The sequence below is a fragment of the Ranitomeya imitator genome, chromosome 2 (genome assembly GCF_032444005.1).
Source record: "Ranitomeya imitator isolate aRanImi1 chromosome 2, aRanImi1.pri, whole genome shotgun sequence".
NCBI lineage: Eukaryota > Metazoa > Chordata > Amphibia > Anura > Dendrobatidae > Ranitomeya > Ranitomeya imitator.
In genome coordinates this window covers 573,117,342-573,137,621 of record NC_091283.1, presented here as the reverse complement: position 1 = coordinate 573,137,621, position 20,280 = coordinate 573,117,342, and the positions used below count along the sequence as shown (strand labels likewise).

General features: G+C 48.4%; 4 non-coding genes across 4 annotated transcripts; 1 reads left to right on the top strand and 3 right to left on the bottom strand.

Moving 5' to 3' along the window:
* Positions 1-320: 320 nt before the first annotated feature.
* On the bottom strand, positions 321-391 carry TRNAG-GCC (transfer RNA glycine (anticodon GCC)). Its single transcript has one exon. It is a non-coding gene; the product is annotated as a tRNA-Gly (tRNA).
* Positions 392-1,129: 738 nt separating this feature from the next.
* On the bottom strand, positions 1,130-1,200 carry TRNAG-CCC (transfer RNA glycine (anticodon CCC)). Its single transcript has one exon. It is a non-coding gene; the product is annotated as a tRNA-Gly (tRNA).
* Positions 1,201-1,862: 662 nt separating this feature from the next.
* TRNAK-CUU (transfer RNA lysine (anticodon CUU)) lies at positions 1,863-1,935 on the top strand. The gene has a single exon. It is a non-coding gene; the product is annotated as a tRNA-Lys (tRNA).
* Positions 1,936-20,205: 18,270 nt separating this feature from the next.
* TRNAG-GCC (transfer RNA glycine (anticodon GCC)) lies at positions 20,206-20,276 on the bottom strand. The gene has a single exon. It is a non-coding gene; the product is annotated as a tRNA-Gly (tRNA).
* Between the last annotated feature and the right edge of the window lie 4 nt (positions 20,277-20,280).

Here is a 20,280-nt window from a genome sequence, read left to right as displayed (position 1 = left end):
AGTCAGAACTGGAAAAATGGCTCCAAAAATTCATGAAAGATTCTTTGTTTAGTTTTTGTTAGATATTAGGCAAACGATTTAAGCTAGAAATACGAAAATATATATTTTTATTCTCACTCGGTGTATCTACACAACCCGCGAAACACGAGCTTCTAACTCCATCTGGTAAAGAAGTAGGCCCATCTGGTAAGAAGTAGGCCCAAAAGGATGAGGAGCCAAAGAAGAGCAGCATGAGCCCTGTGGTTTTTGAAAGTGTCTGCAGAGTCAATGATGAAACGAGGTGCACTGCGAATGTCAACAAACAAGGAAAAGAACTAGCTTGCATTGGCCGGGAATCGAACCCGGGCCTCCCGCGTGGCAGGCGAGAATTCTACCACTGAACCACCAATGCTTGGATGTGTCTTTTCTCTCTGTGGTGTCCACCAGTCCCAGGGTCTCTCTCTGTGGTGTCCACCAGTCCCAGGGTCTGATGGCCACCTTCGGCCGACTGGACCACGTGCAGCTCCGCAGGGCCGGTGGTCGACGGAAGCCCGGCTAGATCAGTCGGTAGAGCATGAGACGCTTAATCTCAGGGTCGTGGGTTCGAGCCCCACGTTGGGCGGTTTCTTATTGCCTCCTTTTACTGCTTGTGCTAACTCCTGTCAACCCAGATGGCCCCTTGTGAAATGCCCCTTCTGCTGCAAAACATGAGAAACTGCCTAATCCTGGATGATGAAGGGAAGGCCCAAAAGGATGGGGAGCCAAAGAAGAGCAGCGTGAGCCCTGTGGTTTTTGAAAGTGTCTGCAGAGTCAATGATGAAACGAGGTGCACTGCGAATGTCAACAAACAAAGAAAAGAACTAGCCTGCATTGGCTGGGTCGTGGGTTCGAGCCCCACGTTGGGCGGTTTCTTATTGCCTCCTTTTACTGCTTGTGCTAACTCCTGTCAACCCAGATGGCCCCTTGTGAAATGCCCCTTCTGCTGCAAAACATGAGAAACTGCATAGTCCTGGATGATGAAGGGAAGGCCCAAAAGGATGGGGAGCCAAAGAAGAGCAGTGTGAGCCCTGTGGTTTTTGAAAGTGTCTGCAGAGTCAATGATAAAACGAGGTGCACTGCGAATGTCAACAAACAAGGAAAAGAACTAGCTTGCATTGGCCGGGAATCGAACCCGGGCCTCCCGCGTGGGAGGTGAGAATTCTACCACTGAACCATCAATGCTTGGATGTGTCTTTTCTCTCTGTGGTGTCCACCAGTCCCAGGGTCTCTCTCTGTGGTGTCCACCAGTCCCAGGGTCTGATGGCCACCTTCGGCCGACTGGACCGCATGCAGCTCCGCAGGGCCGGTGGTCGGCGGAAGCCCGGCTAGCTCAGTCGGTAGAGCATAAGACTCTTAATCTCAGGGTTGTGGGTTCGAGCCCCACGTTGGGCGGTTTCTTATTGCCTCCTTTTACTGCTTGTGCTAACTCCTGTCAACCCAGATGGCCCCTTGTGAAATGCCCCTTCTGCTGCAAAACATGAGAAACTGCCTAGTCCTGGATGATGAAGGGAAGGCCCAAAAGGATGGGGAGCCAAAGAAGAGCAGCGTGAGCCCTGTGGTTTTTGAAAGTGTCTGCAGAGTCAATGATGAAACGAGGTGCACTGCGAATGTCAACAAACAAGGAAAAGAAGTAGCTTGCATTGGCCGGGAATCGAGCCCGGGCCTCCCACGTGGCAGGCGAGAATTCTACCACTGAACCACCAATGCTTGGATGTGTCTTTTCGCTCTGTGGTGTCCACCAGTCGCAGGGTCTCTCTCTGTGGTGTCCACCAGTCCCAGGGTCTGATGGCCACCTTCGGTCGACTAAACCGCGTGCAGCTCCGCAGGGCCGGTGGTTAACGGAAGCCCGGCTAGCTCAGTCGGTAGAGCATGAGACTCTTAATCTCAGGGTCGTGGGTTCGAGCCCCATGTTGGGCGGTGTCTTATTGCCTCCTTTTACTGCTTGTGCTAACTCCTGTCAACCCAGATGGCCCCTTGTGAAATGCCCCTTCTTGTGCAGAAGCCGGCACAAGTGAACATGGTGCTGCAGCAGAGGCCCAGCCACTGAATACGGGCCCTACTGGCAACCAGGGGGGCGCAGACCTCCTCCTGCAGCTGGCTCTGCATCAAGGCTCCGCAGATGACCTAGAGAGACGTCTGCAGCTGATCCAGCAATACCAGCGAGCCGAGCGGGAGGCTGAGAGAGCCGAGCGCCAAGCCCAGCGAGAACATGAACTGGAGATGCTCCGGCAGGGGGGGATGCCCTCCACCACCCAGAGACGTGAGCACAGCAGCGCTCAGATACCTAAGCCCCGGCCCGATAACTTTCCTGTTATGGAGAAGGACGGGGACTTGGACACTTTTCTGCGGGCCTTTGAGAAAGCCTGCAGACAGTACCGGCTGCCTACAGATGAATGGGCACGATACCTGACACCAGGGCTGAGAGGTAAAGCTCTGGAGGCATTTGCTGCCCTCCCTCAAGAACAAGATGGAGACTATGAGGCCATCAAGCAGGCTCTGATAGCCAAGTACCAGCTTACACCCGAGGTGTACCGTAGAAAGTTCCGGACCCTCCAACGTGGCCTACACGACAGTTACAGTGATGTGGTGCATGGACTGGGGACCCACTTTGACCAGTGGACCCAAGGACTGTCAGTGACCACCTTTGCACAGCTGCGAGACCTGATGATCAAAGACCAGTTCTTTCATCTTTGCCCAGCTGAGGTGCGACAGTTCGTGATGGACAGAGAACCCAAAGACGTGACGAAAGCAGCGCAGATTGCCGATGCCTATGAGGCCAACCGTAGATCGGAAGTGCGGAAGCCAGTCACCACCAGCTGGAGAGGGGGTAAGCCTGCAACCAACGCCAGTACCCCTGCCAGCCAACACACCAGAGGTCCTGTCCCCGTGGCCAACAGCACCAGACCGACCACCGAACCTCGCACGTGTTACACCTGCCATCAGACTGGTCATATCAGTCCCTCCTGCCCAACTAAGCAGAAGAACACCCCAGCCAAGGCCCCAGGGCCTAATGCAGCAGTTCTTTTGGTGGGTGGTGTGGTTGGGAGGGTGTGTGACAACGTACAGCACGTCACTGTGGGAGGCCATGTTGCTACAGGCCTCAAGGACACCGGGGCTGAACGAACCCTCATCCCACCCGAACTGGCGGCCCCTGAAGAAATCATTCCGGGGAAAACCCTAACTGTCACTGGGATTGGGGGCATCAGCTGTCCCTTACCGATGGCCCGGGTTTTTATTGATTGGGGTGCTGGGAGCGGGGTGAAGGAAGTGGGGCTGTCTGATAATTTGCCCACTGATGTTTTGTTGGGGACTGATTTGGGGAGGATGTTTGCATACTACGTTCCTGACACCCCTCCCCAATCTACTAATAAGGGTAACGTTAACCCTGATGATGATGATGATGGGAAATCGCATGCGTTACCTGACCATGCTTTATCTTGTAATGATGCATCTATTAACCATTTTTTTCCTAGGATTGATGGCGAAAATGTTGTACCTGTGCCAACTGAACCTGATAATGATTTTTCTGTGAAGGTTAATGTGTCCATAGGTACAGGCGTGCCCAGCCACGTCGCTCTGCGGAGTGAGACGGCTGAGGAACCCCTAACAGGGGCAAGTGTCGGTGCTACAGGAAATGGGGAGAAGCATGGGAACCGTGAGAAAGGTGATGCCATGAAATTGACCGGTGCCACCGAGGAAGGTAACTGGCCCATAAGTAGCACTGCCCCTGGAGTGTTGGGGGTGGATGGGTAGGTAGAGCCCATAGCAGCGCCGGCTGATGGGACTGTAGAAATCCCCGGGGAGACAGCCTATGTAGCTGCTGTCACCCGCAGTCAGAGTGCCCGGAACGCAGATAACTGTCAGCCTTCCGGACCCTCCTCAGTCATCACTGTGACTGAACCAGAGGTGGACCCAGAGCAGGTCCAAGAGGGTTCCCGTGGGGAAGGGACCCTGACATCGCTTTTGGCTTCCCCTAGCCAGGAGTTTCAGGCCGCTCTGCACACAGATGCGAGCCTAGAGAGTTTGAGACAACTTGCCGGGACCCACTTCTCCGAGGCTGATAAGGAGAAGGTGTTCTGGGAACGAGGAAGGTTGCACCGGGAGACAGTACCCGGAGAATCACAAAAGGAGTGGTTGAGGGAAAGACAGCTGGTCGTCCCGCAGCAATTCCGGGGTGAGTTGTTGCGGATTGCCCATGAGATCCCGCTAGCTGGACACTTGGGGATCAGCAAAACTAAGGCCCGGCTGTCTCAACACTTCTATTGGCCTAAGATGGGGACAGATGTGTCAAACTACTGCCGCTCCTGTGTCACCTGTCAAAGGGTGGGGAAAGCGGGGCCTGCTCTTAAGGCTCCCCTGATCCCTTTACCAGTGATAGAGGAGCCTTTCCAGAGGATCGCGGTGGACATTGTGGGCCCGCTGGCCGTCCCCAGCAGCTCTGGAAAGCAATACATCCTTACTGTGGTAGACTATGCTACCCGGTACCCAGAGGCAGTAGCTCTGTCGTCAACTAGGGCAGATAAGGTGGCGGATGCCCTGTTGGCTATCTTTTCACGTGTAGGGTTTCCCAGGGAAATACTTACTGATCAAGGGACCCAATTTATGTCTCGCCTAATGGAGGCTCTCTGTAAGAGAATGCAGGTGAAGCACCTGGTATCGAGTGCGTATCACCCACAGACCAATGGCTTGTGTGAACGCTTCAATGGTACCCTCAAACAGATGCTACGCATGCTGGTTGAGACTCAAGGGCGCGACTGGGAGCGGTACCTCCCACACCTGCTGTTCGCTTACCGAGAGGTTCCGCAGGCCTCGACGGGGTTCTCACCCTTCGAGCTCCTGTACGGCAGGCGAGTCCGGGGACCCCTTGGGTTGGTAAGAGAATTCTGGGAAGAGGAGCCGAACCCTTCTGAAGTGTCCATAGTGGAGTATGTCATGCGCTTCCATGACAAGATGCAGACCTTCTAGGAATATCGAGTAATCTATACAAAGTGGCACAGTGAGTGAGAAAACAAAGGAAAATAGGGGAAATAAAGAGAAGAGGGTTACGTACCAAGCACTGGGATAAAGGATGAATATTAATGGCTATAAGCACTGTCTCTAAAAGAGGAAAGAGATAGTTGCAAATATAGTGAGATCCGAAGGTGTACTGATATAATAAAAAGAGGGGGTATGTCAGAGCCTACCAATGGAGTCCTGGAAACAGCGCTAATGTCAGAGGTAGAAGAATGTATCCTGGTGCAGCCTAGGATGGAATGGGGCACATATATAGACAACAGCATGTAGGTATAGAGAGACCAAAAGGGTAAAAGAGTAGAGCCCCAAGTAGTTTACCTATGTAGACGGCCAATACCGCGGCATCCACCGCTGTGTTAGTAGGGCAAATGGAGAGAGGGGCCTATTTAAATACCTGTGGGCCGGAAATCAGCTGTTGTAACCGATACCATGTGTGGTACAGCGCGCCCTGGCCACGAGGAGGGGCGAAAGTGACGCGCTGTGGTAGACAGTGCATCAAAGCACTGTGTGCAATAGGAGATAGTGCCCGACGAAAACCGGATACGGCATACCGGAAATGGGGCACCGGACACAAACAGGCAGGGTCCCGTCGCCATATTAAAGGAGGCAGGGGACGCTGTGGGAGAGCGCTGCAAAACCGGATATGATAAACCGGAAGTGGGGCGCCGAGCAGCAGAAGAAGTATAGCGATGGCCATATTGAAGGAGGCAAACAGTAATGTGTGCGCCTACTGTGAACTGACACTACGCAAAAGTGCTAGTAAAGGCGCTATTATGAAAGGCAAGAAAAACAACATATGACGTACTACAGATTGGGGCGCCGGACGGCGAAAAAAACGCTATGTGAGCATATTAGTGGAAAAATAATAGCTAGCATGGGGACAAAGGTATACAAAAAAAGGGAGGGGGGAGGGGGGGGGTTAATGTATTAACCCTGAGTGAGATATAGATATAATTGATATATAAGATAACAGAAAATGAAAATAAAAGAAAGGAGTACGTAATGCCTAAAGGAAAATGATAACAATAGAGCAACAATATACTTAGTAATGCATGTGACAATAAGGTGACCAGCTGAAAAAGAAAGGAAAGAGAGCTATGGAGGTGGACGTGGTAAATCCGGAGCACAGAGATAGTAGGTGGATAAGGTGGTGCTCGTAATCCGTGGTGCCAACAAATCAATACAGACGACTCTAAAGAGACAGAGAAAAATCAATTAGTAACCAGGCATGACAATAGGTATCATACAAACGCCGTGAGTTCATTGTCACGATTAAGGCCTTTGGGGGCCAATGTCTCCAAGGTATGTATCCAGAATGCCTCTTTCCTGTGAAGTGAAGCGATTCTATCACCACCCCGCCGGGGAGGTGGTGCACTGTCAATCACCTGGTATCGCAATTGAGAGACTGAATGGCCTAATGCATGAAAGTGGTGTGGTATTGGCAATAGTAGGTTCTTACATCGAATCGTTGATTTATGTTTCGAAATCCTGTCTCTTACTGGCTGTGTGGTCTCACCCACGTATAACAACCCATAAGGACATTTAATTAAATATGCCACATAGGAGGACTCACATGTAAAAAATTGATTAATCCTAATGGTCTTACCTGATCTAGGATGTTGAAAAGTATTACCTTTAAGTACATTGTGACACTGTGCACAATGGAGACATGGGAATGTGCCGTTCTTAGGGCGTGATAGGAACAATTGTCTACGTTGATCCGCCGATCCGATGTCGGCTTTGACTAGGCTATCCCTCAGATTGGGTGGCCTTCTGAAACATGGTAGGAAAGGTGATCTAAATTCCGGTATATCAGGGTGGGCTGTGGACAGGAGATGCCAGTGTCGTCTGATGGCCTTGTGTAGGATGTAGGAGAAGGGGTGGTATGAGTGCACAAAGGGTATGCGTTTACCCTGATCTCTGGTGGGGGGCCTGGGTGGAGGATCCCTAGATTGTGCTAAGACCCTTGATGGATAACCCCTCTCTAAAAATTTTTTAGTCATGTTTTGGAGTCGTTTGTCACATAGAGTTTTATCAGGTACTATACGCTTCACCCGTTGGAATTGTGAGATTGGTATGGAGCGTTTCGTGGATGGAGGATGAAAGCTCTGAAAATGTAGCAAACTATTTCTGTCTGTTGGTTTAGAGAAAAGGTCTGTAGTCAGAAAACCGGCTTGGTCTTTGAGCACCATGGTATCCAGAAAGTTAATGGAATGGAAATCGTGACTGATCGTGAATTTAATGCCTGGCCAAGCTCCGTTCAGGAATTGGAAGAACTCATGCAAGGACTCCAATGTGCCACCCCAAATGCAGAAAATGTCATCTATGAAGCGTTTCCACAAGGAGACATTTTGGAACAAAGGATGTCTGTAGATGACAGATGATTCAAACTCCGCCATGTACAGATTAGCGTACGGGGGTGCCACATTGGAGCCCATTGCGGTACCTCGCTTCTGTAAATAAAACGTATCCTGAAAGAGGAAAAAATTGTTATACAGAACAATGGTTAATAATTCCACACATAGATTGATCTGGTCAGTGGTGAAACCTGCATTGGTAAGAGAATGGTGCACTGCGTTAATGCCATTAAGGTGGGGAATCGATGTATACAAATCTTTGACATCTAGTGTTACCAAAATGGTGTCTGTGGGTACCCTCTGTAGCTCCCTAATGCATTTTAGAAAATCCCCTGTATCAAGAATAAAGGATAATGATGTCTGAGTAATAGGAGTCAGGATTTTCTCCAGATATATTGAAAGGGGAGAGAGGATGGAATCAGTGGAGGCGACAATCGGTCTGCCTTGTGGATTAGACAGGTCCTTGTGGATTTTTGGCAGTGTGTAAAACACTGGTGTGATTGGATTACTCTTTCGAAGGAAATCACTAGTCTTGGTGTCTATAATCCCTAGATCAGCGTACTTGGATATTACGACGTCTATTTTACCCCTGATCTCAGAAGTGGGGTCCCTAACAAGTCTCTCATAAATAGAAATGTCATTCAGTTGGCGATGAATTTCTGTGATGTATTGGATCTTGTCCATTACCACTAGTGCACCCCCCTTATCAGCAGGTTTTATAACTAAGGTGGGATCCTTTTGTAATATAGTCAATGCCTGGTGTTCAGTAGAAGTAAGGTTAGGGGGATAATGTAACCTACCCTTTTCAATATCACCACGTAAGGTGTAAAATGAGTCTTGGATAAAGCCTATGGTAGGAAGGACAAAATGACAGGCCCTTCTGCAGGTGTTGCAGAAGGGCCTGTCATTTTGTCCTTCCTACCATTGTAAAACATTTGACCTAGAAATGGATCTACTACGTTTTTTTAGACTGTTAAGACTTAAAGCCCATTTTGCCACCTCCCCTATGGCTCCTACGGCTACATGCACTAACCCCATGTCCATATTGTCCTTGGGGTTACGTAATAAAAGTTCTTTCCGTCCGCCTTATGGGTCCCATGCGGTTGAAACCTTCATAGGCTTTATCCAAGACTCATTTTACACCTTACGTGGTGATTTTGAAAAGGGTAGGTTACATTATCCCCCTAACCTTACTTCTACTGAACACCAGGCATTGACTATATTACAAAAGGATCCCACCTTAGTAATAAAACCTGATGATAAGGGGGGTGCACTAGTGGTAATGGACAAGATCCAATACATCACAGAAATTCATCGCCAACTGAATGACATTTCTATTTATGAGAGACTTGTTAGGGACCCCACTTCTGAGATCAGGGGTAAAATAGACGTCGTAATATCCAAGTACGCTGATCTAGGGATTATAGACACCAAGACTAGTGATTTCCTTCGAAAGAGTAATCCAATCACACCAGTGTTTTACACACTGCCAAAAATCCACAAGGACCTGTCTAATCCACCAGGCAGACCGATTGTCGCCTCCACTGATTCCATCCTCTCTCCCCTTTCAATATATCTGGAGAAAATCCTGACTCCTATTACTCAGACATCATTATCCTTTATTCTTGATACAGGGGATTTTCTAAAATGCATTAGGGAGCTACAGAGGGTACCCACAGACACCTGTTGTGAATTCTGTGGCTGAATTCACTCCTGTGGTCACAAGTGGTACTGCAGCTTCTGAGCTTCCTCCCTCAGGTGTTCTGGTGAGCTCGTTAACTGCTTCATTACTTAACTCCGCCTGATGCTGCTATCCTTGCTCCTTGTCAATGTTTCAGTGTTGGATCTGAGCTTCTCCTGATTGTTCCTGTGACCTGCTGCTCTGTATAGCTAAGTGCTTTTTGCTTTTTTGTTGCTTTTTTTCTGTCCAGCTTGTCTTTTGTTTTGCTGGAAGCTCTGAGACGCAAAGGGTGTACCGCCGTGCCGTTAGTTCGGCACGGTGGGCTTTTTTTGCCCCCTTTGCGTGGTTTTGCTTTAGGGTTTTTTGTAGACTGCAAAGTTCGCTTTACTGTCCTCGCTCTGTCCTAGAATATCGGGCCCCACTTTGCTGAATCTATTTCATCCCTACGTTTTGTCTTTTCATCTTACTCACAGTCATTATATGTGGGGGGCTGCCTTTTCCTTTGGGGAATTTCTCTGGGGCAAGTCAGGCCTATTTTTCTATCTTCAGGCTAGCTAGTTTCTTAGGCTGTGCCGAGTTGCCTAGGTAGTTGTTAGGCGCAATCCACAGCCGCTTTTAGTTGTGTTTAGGATAGGATCAGGTGTGCGGTCTACAGAGTTTCCACGTCTCAGAGCTCGTTCTTGTATTTTTGGGTATTTGTCAGATCACTGTGTGCGCTCTGATCGCTAAGCACACTGTGTTTCTGGATTGCCTTCATAACACCTGTCATTAGCAAACATAACAGTACAAGGAGCCAAACTAATGATTCTCAATAAAGGGAAAGAAAAAGTTCTGACATCATTTTTTTTTTTTTTTCTGCTCTGTGTTCACTTTTTTTTTTTCCCCCTAGACATTTGGGTGATTCTGGACACAGGTGTGGACATGGATATTCAGGGTCTGTGCTCTTCAATGGATAATCTCGTTATAAATGTACAAAAAATTCAAGATACTATTGATCAGAAATCTATGTTAGAACCAAGAATTCCTATTCCTGATTTGTTTTTTGGAGATAGAACTAAGTTTCTAAGTTTCAAAAATAATTGTAAGCTATTTCTGGCCTTGAAACCTCATTCTTCTGGTAATCCTATTCAACAGGTTTTGATTATTATTTCTTTTTTGCGCGGCGACCCTTAAGACTGGGCATTTTCTCTTGCGCCAGGAGACCCTGCATTGAGTAGTGTCGATGCGTTTTTCCTGGCGCTCGGATTGCTGTACGATGAGCCTAATTCAGTGGATCAGGCTGAGAAAAATTTGCTGGCTTTGTGCCAGGGTCAGGATGATATAGAAGTATATTGTCAGAAATTTAGGAAATGGTCAGTACTCACTCAGTGGAATGAATCTGCGCTGGCAGCTTTGTTCAGAAAGGGTCTCTCTGAGGCTCTTAAGGATGTCATGGTGGGATTTCCTATGCCTGCTGGTTTGAATGAGTCTTTGTCTTTGGTCATTCAGATCGGTCGACGCTTGCGCGAGCGTAAATCTGTGCACCATTTGGCGGAACTGCCTGAGGTTAAACCTGAGCCTATGCAGTGCGATAGGACTATGACTAGAGTTGAACGGCAGGAATACAGACGTCTGAATGGTCTGTGTTTCTACTGTGGTGATTCCACTCATGCTATTTCTGATTGTCCTAAGCGCACTAAGCGGTCCGCTAGGTCTGCCGTCATTGGCACTGTACAGTCCAAATTCCTTCTGTCCATTACCTTGATATGCTCTTTGTCGTCGTTTTCTGTCATGGCGTTTGTGGATTCGGGCGCTGCCCTGAATCTGATGGATTTGGATTATGCTAAACGTTGTGGGTTTTTCTTGGAGCCTTTGCGGTGTCCTATTCCATTGAGAGGAATTGATGCTACACCTTTGGCCAAGAATAAACCTCAACACTGGGCCCAGCTGACCATGTGCATGGCTCCTGCACATCAGTAAGTTATTCGCTTTCTGGTGTTGCATAATCTGCATGATGTGGTCGTGTTGGGGTTGCCATGGCTACAAACCCATAATCCAGTATTGGATTGGAATTCCATGTCGGTATCCAGCTGGGGTTGTCAGGGGGTACATGGTGATGTTCCATTTTTGTCGATTTCGTCATCCACCCCTTCTGAGGTCCCAGAGTTCTTGTCTGATTATCAGGATGTATTTGAAGAGCCCAAGTCCGATGCTCTACCTCCGCATAGGGATTGTGATTGTGCTATCAATTTGATTCCTGGTAGTAAATTCCCTAAAGGTCGATTATTTAATTTATCCGTGCCCGAACACGCCGCTATGCGCAGTTATGTGAAGGAATCCCTGGAGAAGGGACATATTCGCCCATCGTCATCACCACTGGGAGCAGGGTTCTTTTTTGTAGCCAAGAAGGATGGTTCGCTGAGACCGTGTATTGATTACCGCCTTCTTAATAAGATCACTGTTAAATTTCAGTATCCCTTGCCATTGTTATCTGACTTGTTTGCTCGGATTAAGGGGGCTAGTTGGTTCACTAAGATAGATCTTCGTGGTGCGTATAATCTGGTGAGAATCAGGCAAGGAGATGAATGGAAAACTGCATTCAATACGCCCGAGGGTCATTTTGAGTATCTAGTGATGCCGTTCGGACTTGCCAATGCTCCATCTGTGTTTCAGTCTTTTATGCATGACATCTTCCGTGAGTATCTGGATAAATTCCTGATTGTTTACTTGGATGACATTTTGATCTTCTCAGATGATTGGGAGTCTCATGTGAAGCAGGTCAGAATGGTTTTTCAGGTCCTGCGTGCTAACTCTTTGTTTGTGAAGGGATCAAAGTGTCTCTTCGGTGTGCAGAAAGTTTCATTTTTGGGGTTCATCTTTTCCCCTTCTACTATCGAGATGGATCCAGTTAAGGTCCAAGCCATCCAGGATTGGATTCAGCCGACATCTCTGAAAAGTCTGCAAAAGTTCCTGGGCTTTGCTAATTTTTATCGTCGCTTCATCTGTAATTTTTCTAGCATTGCCAAACCATTGACCGATTTGACCAAGAAGGGTGCTGATTTGGTTAATTGGTCTTCTGCTGCTGTGGAAGCTTTTCAGGAGTTGAAGCGTCGTTTTTGTTCTGCCCCTGTGTTGTGTCAGCCAGATGTTTCTCTTCCGTTCCAGGTCGAGGTTGATGCTTCTGAGATTGGAGCAGGGGCGGTTTTGTCACAGAGAGGTTCTGATTGCTCAGTGATGAAACCATGTGCTTTCTTTTCCAGGAAGTTTTCGCCCGCTGAGCGTAATTATGATGTGGGCAATCGAGAGTTGCTGGCCATGAAGTGGGCATTCGAGGAGTGGCGTCATTGGCTTGAAGGAGCTAAGCATCGCGTGGTGATATTGACTGATCATAAGAACTTGACTTATCTCGAGTCTGCCAAGCGCTTGAATCCTAGACAGGCCCGTTGGTCGTTATTTTTTGCCCGCTTCGACTTTGTGATTTCGTACCTTCCGGGCTCTAAAAATGTGAAGGCGGATGCTCTGTCTAGGAGTTTTGTGCCCGACTCTCCGGGTTTATCTGAGCCAGCGGGTATCCTCAAGGAAGGAGTCATTGTGTCTGCCATCTCCCCTGATTTGCGGCGGGTGCTGCAAAAATTTCAGGCGAATAAACCTGATCGTTGTCCAGCAGAGAAACTGTTCGTCCCTGATAGGTGGACTAATAAACTTATCTCTGAACTTCATTGTTCGGTGTTGGCTGGTCATCCTGGAATCTTTGGTACCAGAGAGTTAGTGGCTAGATCCTTCTGGTGGCCATCTCTGTCACGGGATGTACGTACTTTTGTGCAGTCCTGTGGGATTTGTGCTAGGGCTAAGCCCTGCTGTTCTCGTGCCAGTGGGTTGCTTTTGCCCTTGCCGGTCCCAAAGAGGCCTTGGACACATATTTCGATGGATTTCATTTCTGACCTTCCCGTTTCTCAAAAGATGTCAGTCATTTGGGTGGTCTGTGATCGCTTTTCTAAAATGGTCCATCTGGTGCCCTTGGCTAAATTGCCTTCCTCCTCTGATTTGGTACCTTTGTTCTTTCAGCATGTGGTTCGGTTGCATGGCATTCCTGAGAATATTGTTTCTGACAGAGGTTCCCAGTTTGTTTCAAGGTTTTGGCGAGCCTTTTGTGGTAGGATGGGCATTGACCTATCCTTTTCCTCGGCTTTCCATCCTCAGACTAATGGCCAGACCGAACGAACCAATCAGACCTTGGAAACATATCTGAGATGTTTTGTTTCTGCAGACCAGGATGATTGGGTGTCCTTTTTGCCGTTGGCTGAGTTCGCCCTTAATAATCGGGCCAGCTCGGCTACCTTGGTTTCTCCATTTTTTTGCAATTCTGGGTTCCATCCTCGTTTCTCTTCAGGACAGGTTGAGTCTTCGGACTGTCCTGGTGTGGATTCTGTGGTGGATAGGTTGCAGCAGATCTGGACTCAGGTAGTGGACAATTTGATCTTGTCCCAGGAGAAAGCTCAACTTTTCGCTAATCGCAGACGCCGTGTGGGTCCCCGACTTCGTGTTGGGGATCTGGTTTGGTTATCTTCTCGTCATATTCCTATGAAGGTTTCCTCTCCTAAATTTAAACCTCGTTTTATTGGTCCGTATAGGATTTCTGAGGTTCTCAATCCTGTGTCTTTTCGTTTGACCCTCCCAGACTCCTTTTCCATACATAATGTATTCCATAGGTCGTTGTTGCGGAGATACGTGGCACCTATGGTTCCATCTGTTGAGCCTCCTGCCCCGGTTTTGGTGGAGGGGGAATTGGAGTATATTGTGGAGAAGATTTTGGATTCTCGTGTTTCTAGACGGAAACTCCAGTATCTGGTTAAATGGAAGGGTTATGCTCAGGAAGATAATTCCTGGGTTTTTGCCTCTGATGTTCATGCTTCCGATCTTGTTCGTGCCTTTCATGCGGCTCATCCTGGTCGGCCTGGGGGCTCTGGTGAGGGTTCGGTGACCCCTCCTCAAGGGGGGGGTACTGTTGTGAATTCTGTGGCTGAATTCACTCCTGTGGTCACAAGTGGTACTGCAGCTTCTGAGCTTCCTCCCTCAGGTGTTCTGGTGAGCTCGTTAACTGCTTCATTACTTAACTCCGCCTGATGCTGCTATCCTTGCTCCTTGTCAATGTTTCAGTGTTGGATCTGAGCTTCTCCTGATTGTTCCTGTGACCTGCTGCTCTGTATAGCTAAGTGCTTTTTGCTTTTTTGTTGCTTTTTTTCTGTCCAGCTTGTCTTTTGTTTTGCTGGAAGCTCTGAGACGCAAAGGGTGTACCGCCGTGCCGTTAGTTCGGCACGGTGGTTTTTTTTTGCCCCCTTTGCGTGGTTTTGCTTTAGGGTTTTTTGTAGACTGCAAAGTTCGCTTTACTGTCCTCGCTCTGTCCTAGAATATCGGGCCCCACTTTGCTGAATCTATTTCATCCCTACGTTTTGTCTTTTCATCTTACTCACAGTCATTATATGTGGGGGGCTGCCTTTTCCTTTGGGGAATTTCTCTGGGGCAAGTCAGGCCTATTTTTCTATCTTCAGGCTAGCTAGTTTCTTAGGCTGTGCCGAGTTGCCTAGGTAGTTGTTAGGCGCAATCCACAGCCGCTTTTAGTTGTGTTTAGGATAGGATCAGGTGTGCGGTCTACAGAGTTTCCACGTCTCAGAGCTCGTTCTTGTATTTTTGGGTATTTGTCAGATCACTGTGTGCGCTCTGATCGCTAAGCACACTGTGTTTCTGGATTGCCTTCATAACACCTGTCATTAGCAAACATAACAGACACCATTTTGGTAACACTAGATGTCAAAGATTTGTATACATCGATTCCCCACCTTAATGGCATTAACGCAGTGCACCATTCTCTTACCAATGCAGGTTTCACCACTGTCCAGATCAATCTATGTGTGGAATTATTAACCATTGTTCTGTATAACAATTTTTTCCTCTTTCAGGATACGTTTTATTTACAGAAGCGAGGTACCGCAATGGGCTCCAATGTGGCACCCCCGTACGCTAATCTGTACATGGCGGAGTTTGAATCATCTGTCATCTACAGACATCCTTTGTTCCAAAATGTCTCCTTGTGGAAACGCTTCATAGATGACATTTTCTGCATTTGGGGTGGCACATTGGAGTCCTTGCATGAGTTCTTCCAATTCCTGAACGGAGCTTGGCCAGGCATTAAATTCACGATCAGTCACGATTTCCATTCCATTAACTTTCTGGATACCATGGTGCTCAAAGACCAAGCCGGTTTTCTGACTGCAGACCTTTTCTCTAAACCAACAGACAGAAATAGTTTGCTACATTTTCAGAGCTTTCATCGTCCATCCACGAAACGCTCCATACCAATCTCACAATTCCAACGGGTGAAGCGTATAGTACCTGATAAAACTCTATGTGACAAACGACTCCAAAACATGACTAAAAAATTTTTAGAGAGGGGTTATCCATCAAGGGTCTTAGCACAATCTAGGGATCCTCCACCCAGGCCCCCCACCAGAGATCAGGGTAAACGCATACCCTTTGTGCACTCATACCACCCCTTCTCCTACATCCTACACAAGGCCATCAGACGACACTGGCATCTCCTGTCCACAGCCCACCCTGATATACCGGAATTTAGATCACCTTTCCTACCATGTTTCAGAAGGCCACCCAATCTGAGGGATAGCCTAGTCAAAGCCGACATCGGATCGGCGGATCAACGTAGACAATTGTTCCTATCACGCCCTAAGAACGACACATTCCCATGTCTCCATTGTGCACAGTGTCACAATGTACTTAAAGGTAATACTTTTCAACATCCTAGATCAGGTAAGACCTTTAGGATTAATCAATTTTTTACGTGTGAGTCCTCCTATGTGGTATATTTAATTAAATGTCCTTGTGGGTTGTTATACGTGGGTGAGACCACACAGCCAGTAAGAGACAGGATTTCGAAACATAAATCGACGATTCGATGTAAGAACCTACTATTGCCAATACCACACCACTTTCATGCATTAGGCCATTCAGTCTCTCAATTGCGATACCAGGTGATTGACAGTGCACCACCTCCCCGGCGGGGTGGTGATAGAATCGCTTCACTTCACAGGAAAGAGGCATTCTGGATACATACCTTGGAGACATTGGCCCCCAAAGGCCTTAATCGTGACTATGAACTCACGGCGTTTGTATGATACCTATTGTCATGCCTGGTTACTAATTGATTTTTCTCTGTCTCTTTAGAGTCGTCTGTATTGATTTGTTGGCACCACGGATTACGAGCACCACCTTATCCACCTACTATCTCTGTGCTCCGGATTTACCACGTCCACCTCCATAGCTCTCTTTCCTTTCTTATTCAGCTGGTCACCTTATTGTCACATGCATTACTAAGTATATTGTTGCTCTATTGTTATCATTTTCCTTTAGGCATTACGTACTCCTTTCTTTTATTTTCATTTTCTGTTATCTTATATATCAATTATATCTATATCTCACTCAGGGTTAATACATTAACCCCCCTCCCCCCCTCCCTTTTTTTGTATACCTTTGTCCCCATGCTAGCTATTATTTTTCCACTAATATGCTCACATAGCGTTTTTTTCGCCGTCCGGCGCCCCAATCTGTAGTACGTCATATGTTGTTTTTCTTGCCTTTCATAATAGCGCCTTTACTAGCACTTTTGCGTAGTGTCAGTTCACAGTAGGCGCACACATTACTATTTGCCTCCTTCAATATGGCCATCGCTATACTTCTTCTGCTGCTCGGCGCCCCACTTCCGGTTTATCATATCCGGTTTTGCAGCGCTCTCCCACAGCGTCCCCTGCCTCCTTTAATATGGCGACGGGACCCTGCCTGTTTGTGTCCGGTGCCCCATTTCCGGTATGCCGTATCCGGTTTTCGTCGGGCACTATCTCCTATTGCACACAGTGCTTTGATGCACTGTCTACCACAGCGCGTCACTTCCGCCCCTCCTCGTGGCCAGGGCGCGCTGTACCACACATGGTATCGGTTACAACAGCTGATTTCCCGCCCACAGGTATTTAAATAGGCCCCTCTCTCCATTTGCCCTACTGACACAGCAGTGGATGCCGCGGTATTGGCCGTCTACATAGGTAAACTACTTGGGGCTCTACTCTTTTACCCTTTTGGTCTCTCTATACCTACATGCTGTTGTCTATATATGTGCCCCATTCCATCCTAGGCTGCACCAGGATACATTCTTCTACCTCTGACATTAGCGCTGTTTCCAGGACTCCATTGGTAGGCTCTGACATACCCCCTCTTTTTATTATATCAGTACACCTTCGGATCTCACTATATTTGCAACTATCTCTTTCCTCTTTTAGAGACAGTGCTTATAGCCATTAATATTCATCCTTTATCCCAGTGCTTGGTACGTAACCCTCTTCTCTTTATTTCCCCTATTTTCCTTTGTTTTCTCACTCACTGTGCCACTTTGTATAGATTACTCGATATTCCTAGATGCGCACCACAGTTTACATTTACTGCCATGTACATGTACGGTTGTCCATGTGTATGTTTTGTATATACTTTATTTTTTAGTAATTTATGTTGATATTTTCCCTATTACATAAATTGTTTTGATGTATGTAATTTTCAGTTACTGACGAAGGTCCTTTGTATGACCGAAACGTTTTTTTGCTTGGGATACAATAAACCTCCTGTCTTTCTTCTCACCATACAAAGTTGAGTGCTGGGTTTTTTACATATTTGACATTACGGTTTGGGAACCTACCCATGCACCTTCGTGGGTTGTGCACACGTTGATTTATTACAAGATGCAGACCTTGACGCAGTTGGTGCATGACAACATGACGCAGGCTCAGGCTGATCAGAAGCACTGGTACGACCATAACGCCCGGGAGCGGACCTACCACGTGGGTCAAAAGGTGTGGGTGCTGGTCCCCGTACCAACGGATAAGCTTCAGGCAGCCTGGGAGGGCCCGTACGTCGTCCACCAACAGCTCAACCCGGTCACTTACGTGGTCACGCTTGACCACGCTCGGGGTAGGCGAAAGGCCTTTCACGTCAACATGATGAAGGCTCATCACGAACGTGAACCTTTCGTCCTACCGGTCTGCAGCATGCCCGAAGACGGTGAGGAAGACACCCTCCTGGACATGCTGGCCCAAGCCAAGGCCAATGGGTCCATCGAGGACGTGGAGGTAAGCGCCTCGTTAACGGAACCCCAGCGGTTGCAGTTGCAAACCACACTGGAACCCTTCCGGGTCGTGTTCTCCAACCGACCTGGGAGGACTGAGTTAGCCGTCCATGAGGTGGACACCGGGAATCACGCCCCACTACGGCGAACACCCTATCGAATCTCTGACCAGGTGCAGCAGATTATGCGCCAAGAGATCGATGAGATGTTACAGCTGGGGGTGATTCGACGGTCAAAGAGCGCGTGGGCATCACCTGTAGTTCTCGTGCCAAAGAAGGACCGGACCACCCGGTTCTGCGTGGACTACAGGGGGCTCAACGCCATCACAGCCTCGGATGCGCACCCAATGCCGCGCATCGAGGAGCTGCTTGAGAAGTTAGCTGGCGCAGATTACCTAACAATAATGGATCTGAGTCGAGGATACTGGCAGATTCCCCTGAGCCCGGAGGCGCAGGAGAAGTCCGCCTTTATCACACCCTTTGGACTGTACGAGTCCACGGTCATGCCCTTCGGCATGAAGAATGCCCCTGCCACTTTCCAGCGGATGGTCAACCTCCTGCTTCAGGGACTGGAGACGTACGCCGTGGCGTACTTGGATGATATTGCCATCTTCAGTTCCTCCTGGGAGGAACACCTGCAGCATCTCGAGGAGGTGCTCAGGCGAATTCACCAAGCAGGACTGACTATCAAGCCGGGAAAGTGTCAGATGGGCATGAGAGAGGTTCACTACCTGGGGCACCGGGTAGGCGGGAACACCCTGAAGCCAGAGCCTGACAAAGTGGAAGTGATCGTGAACTGGCCCACTCCCGTGACCAAGAAACAGGTGATGTCCTTCTTGGGCACTGCAGGGTACTATAGGCACTTTGTAAAGCACTATAGTAGCCTGGCAAAACCTTTGACGGACCTCACCAGGAAGAAGCTACCCCACATCGTCAACTGGACAGATGGCTGTGAGGGGGCCTTCCAGGCGTTGAAAACCGCACTGTGCAACGCCCCTGTGTTGAAAGCAGTCGACAGCAGTCGACCGTACTTGGTGCAGACCGACGCCAGCGAGTTTGGCCTTGGTGCTGTGCTCAACCAGGTTGACTCGGAGGACCAAGAGCACCCCGTGTTATACCTGAGCCGGAAACTTTTGCTGAGGGAAGTGGCCTACTCCACCATCGAGAAGGAGTGCCTGGCCATAGTCTGGGCCCTGCAGCGCTTGCAGCCCTACTTGTACGGTCGCCCCTTCACTGTGGTGACCGACCACAACCCTCTGCGCTGGCTAAACGCCATGTGTGGAACCAACGGCAGGTTGCTACGCTGGAGCCTTGCCCTTCAGCAGTTTGACTTCACCATTGAACATAAAACGGGCAAAGAGCATGGGAATGCAGATGGACTCTCCCGCCAGGGTGAACCTACTGAGGTGCCCATAGAGGCATACCGTGGGGTACTGCCTCCCTAGCACACACCAAAAGGGGGAGGTGTCACGATATGGTATGAAATATCATATAAGTTTAGTTGCTCTTCAGCTCATAAGGTGGGCTAAACCCCCCCTTCCCTAGCTGACTCTACTTGTTTCTCTCTGGGCTACAGACTGTATGCTAGAAGGGGGTTTTATTGCCTTGGGTCGTAAATTCTAGGCTCAGAGGAAAGTCCCTCACCCCTCCCACCTTCACCAGTCAGAACTGGAAAAATGGCTCCAAAAATTCATGAAAGATTCTTTGTTTAGTTTTTGTTAGATATTAGGCAAACGATTTAAGCTAGAAATACGAAAATATATATTTTTATTCTCACTCGGTGTATCTACACAACCCGCGAAACACGAGCTTCTAACTCCATCTGGTAAAGAAGTAGGCCCATCTGGTAAAAAGTAGGCCCAAAAGGATGGGGAGCCAAAGAAGAGCAGCGTGAGCCCTGTGGTTTTTGAAAGTGTCTGCAGAGTCAATGATGAAACGAGGTGCACTGCGAATGTCAACAAACAAGGAAAAGAACTAGCTTGCATTGGCCGGGAATCGAACCCGGGCCTCCCGCGTGGCAGGCGAGAATTCTACCACTGAACCACCAATGCTTGG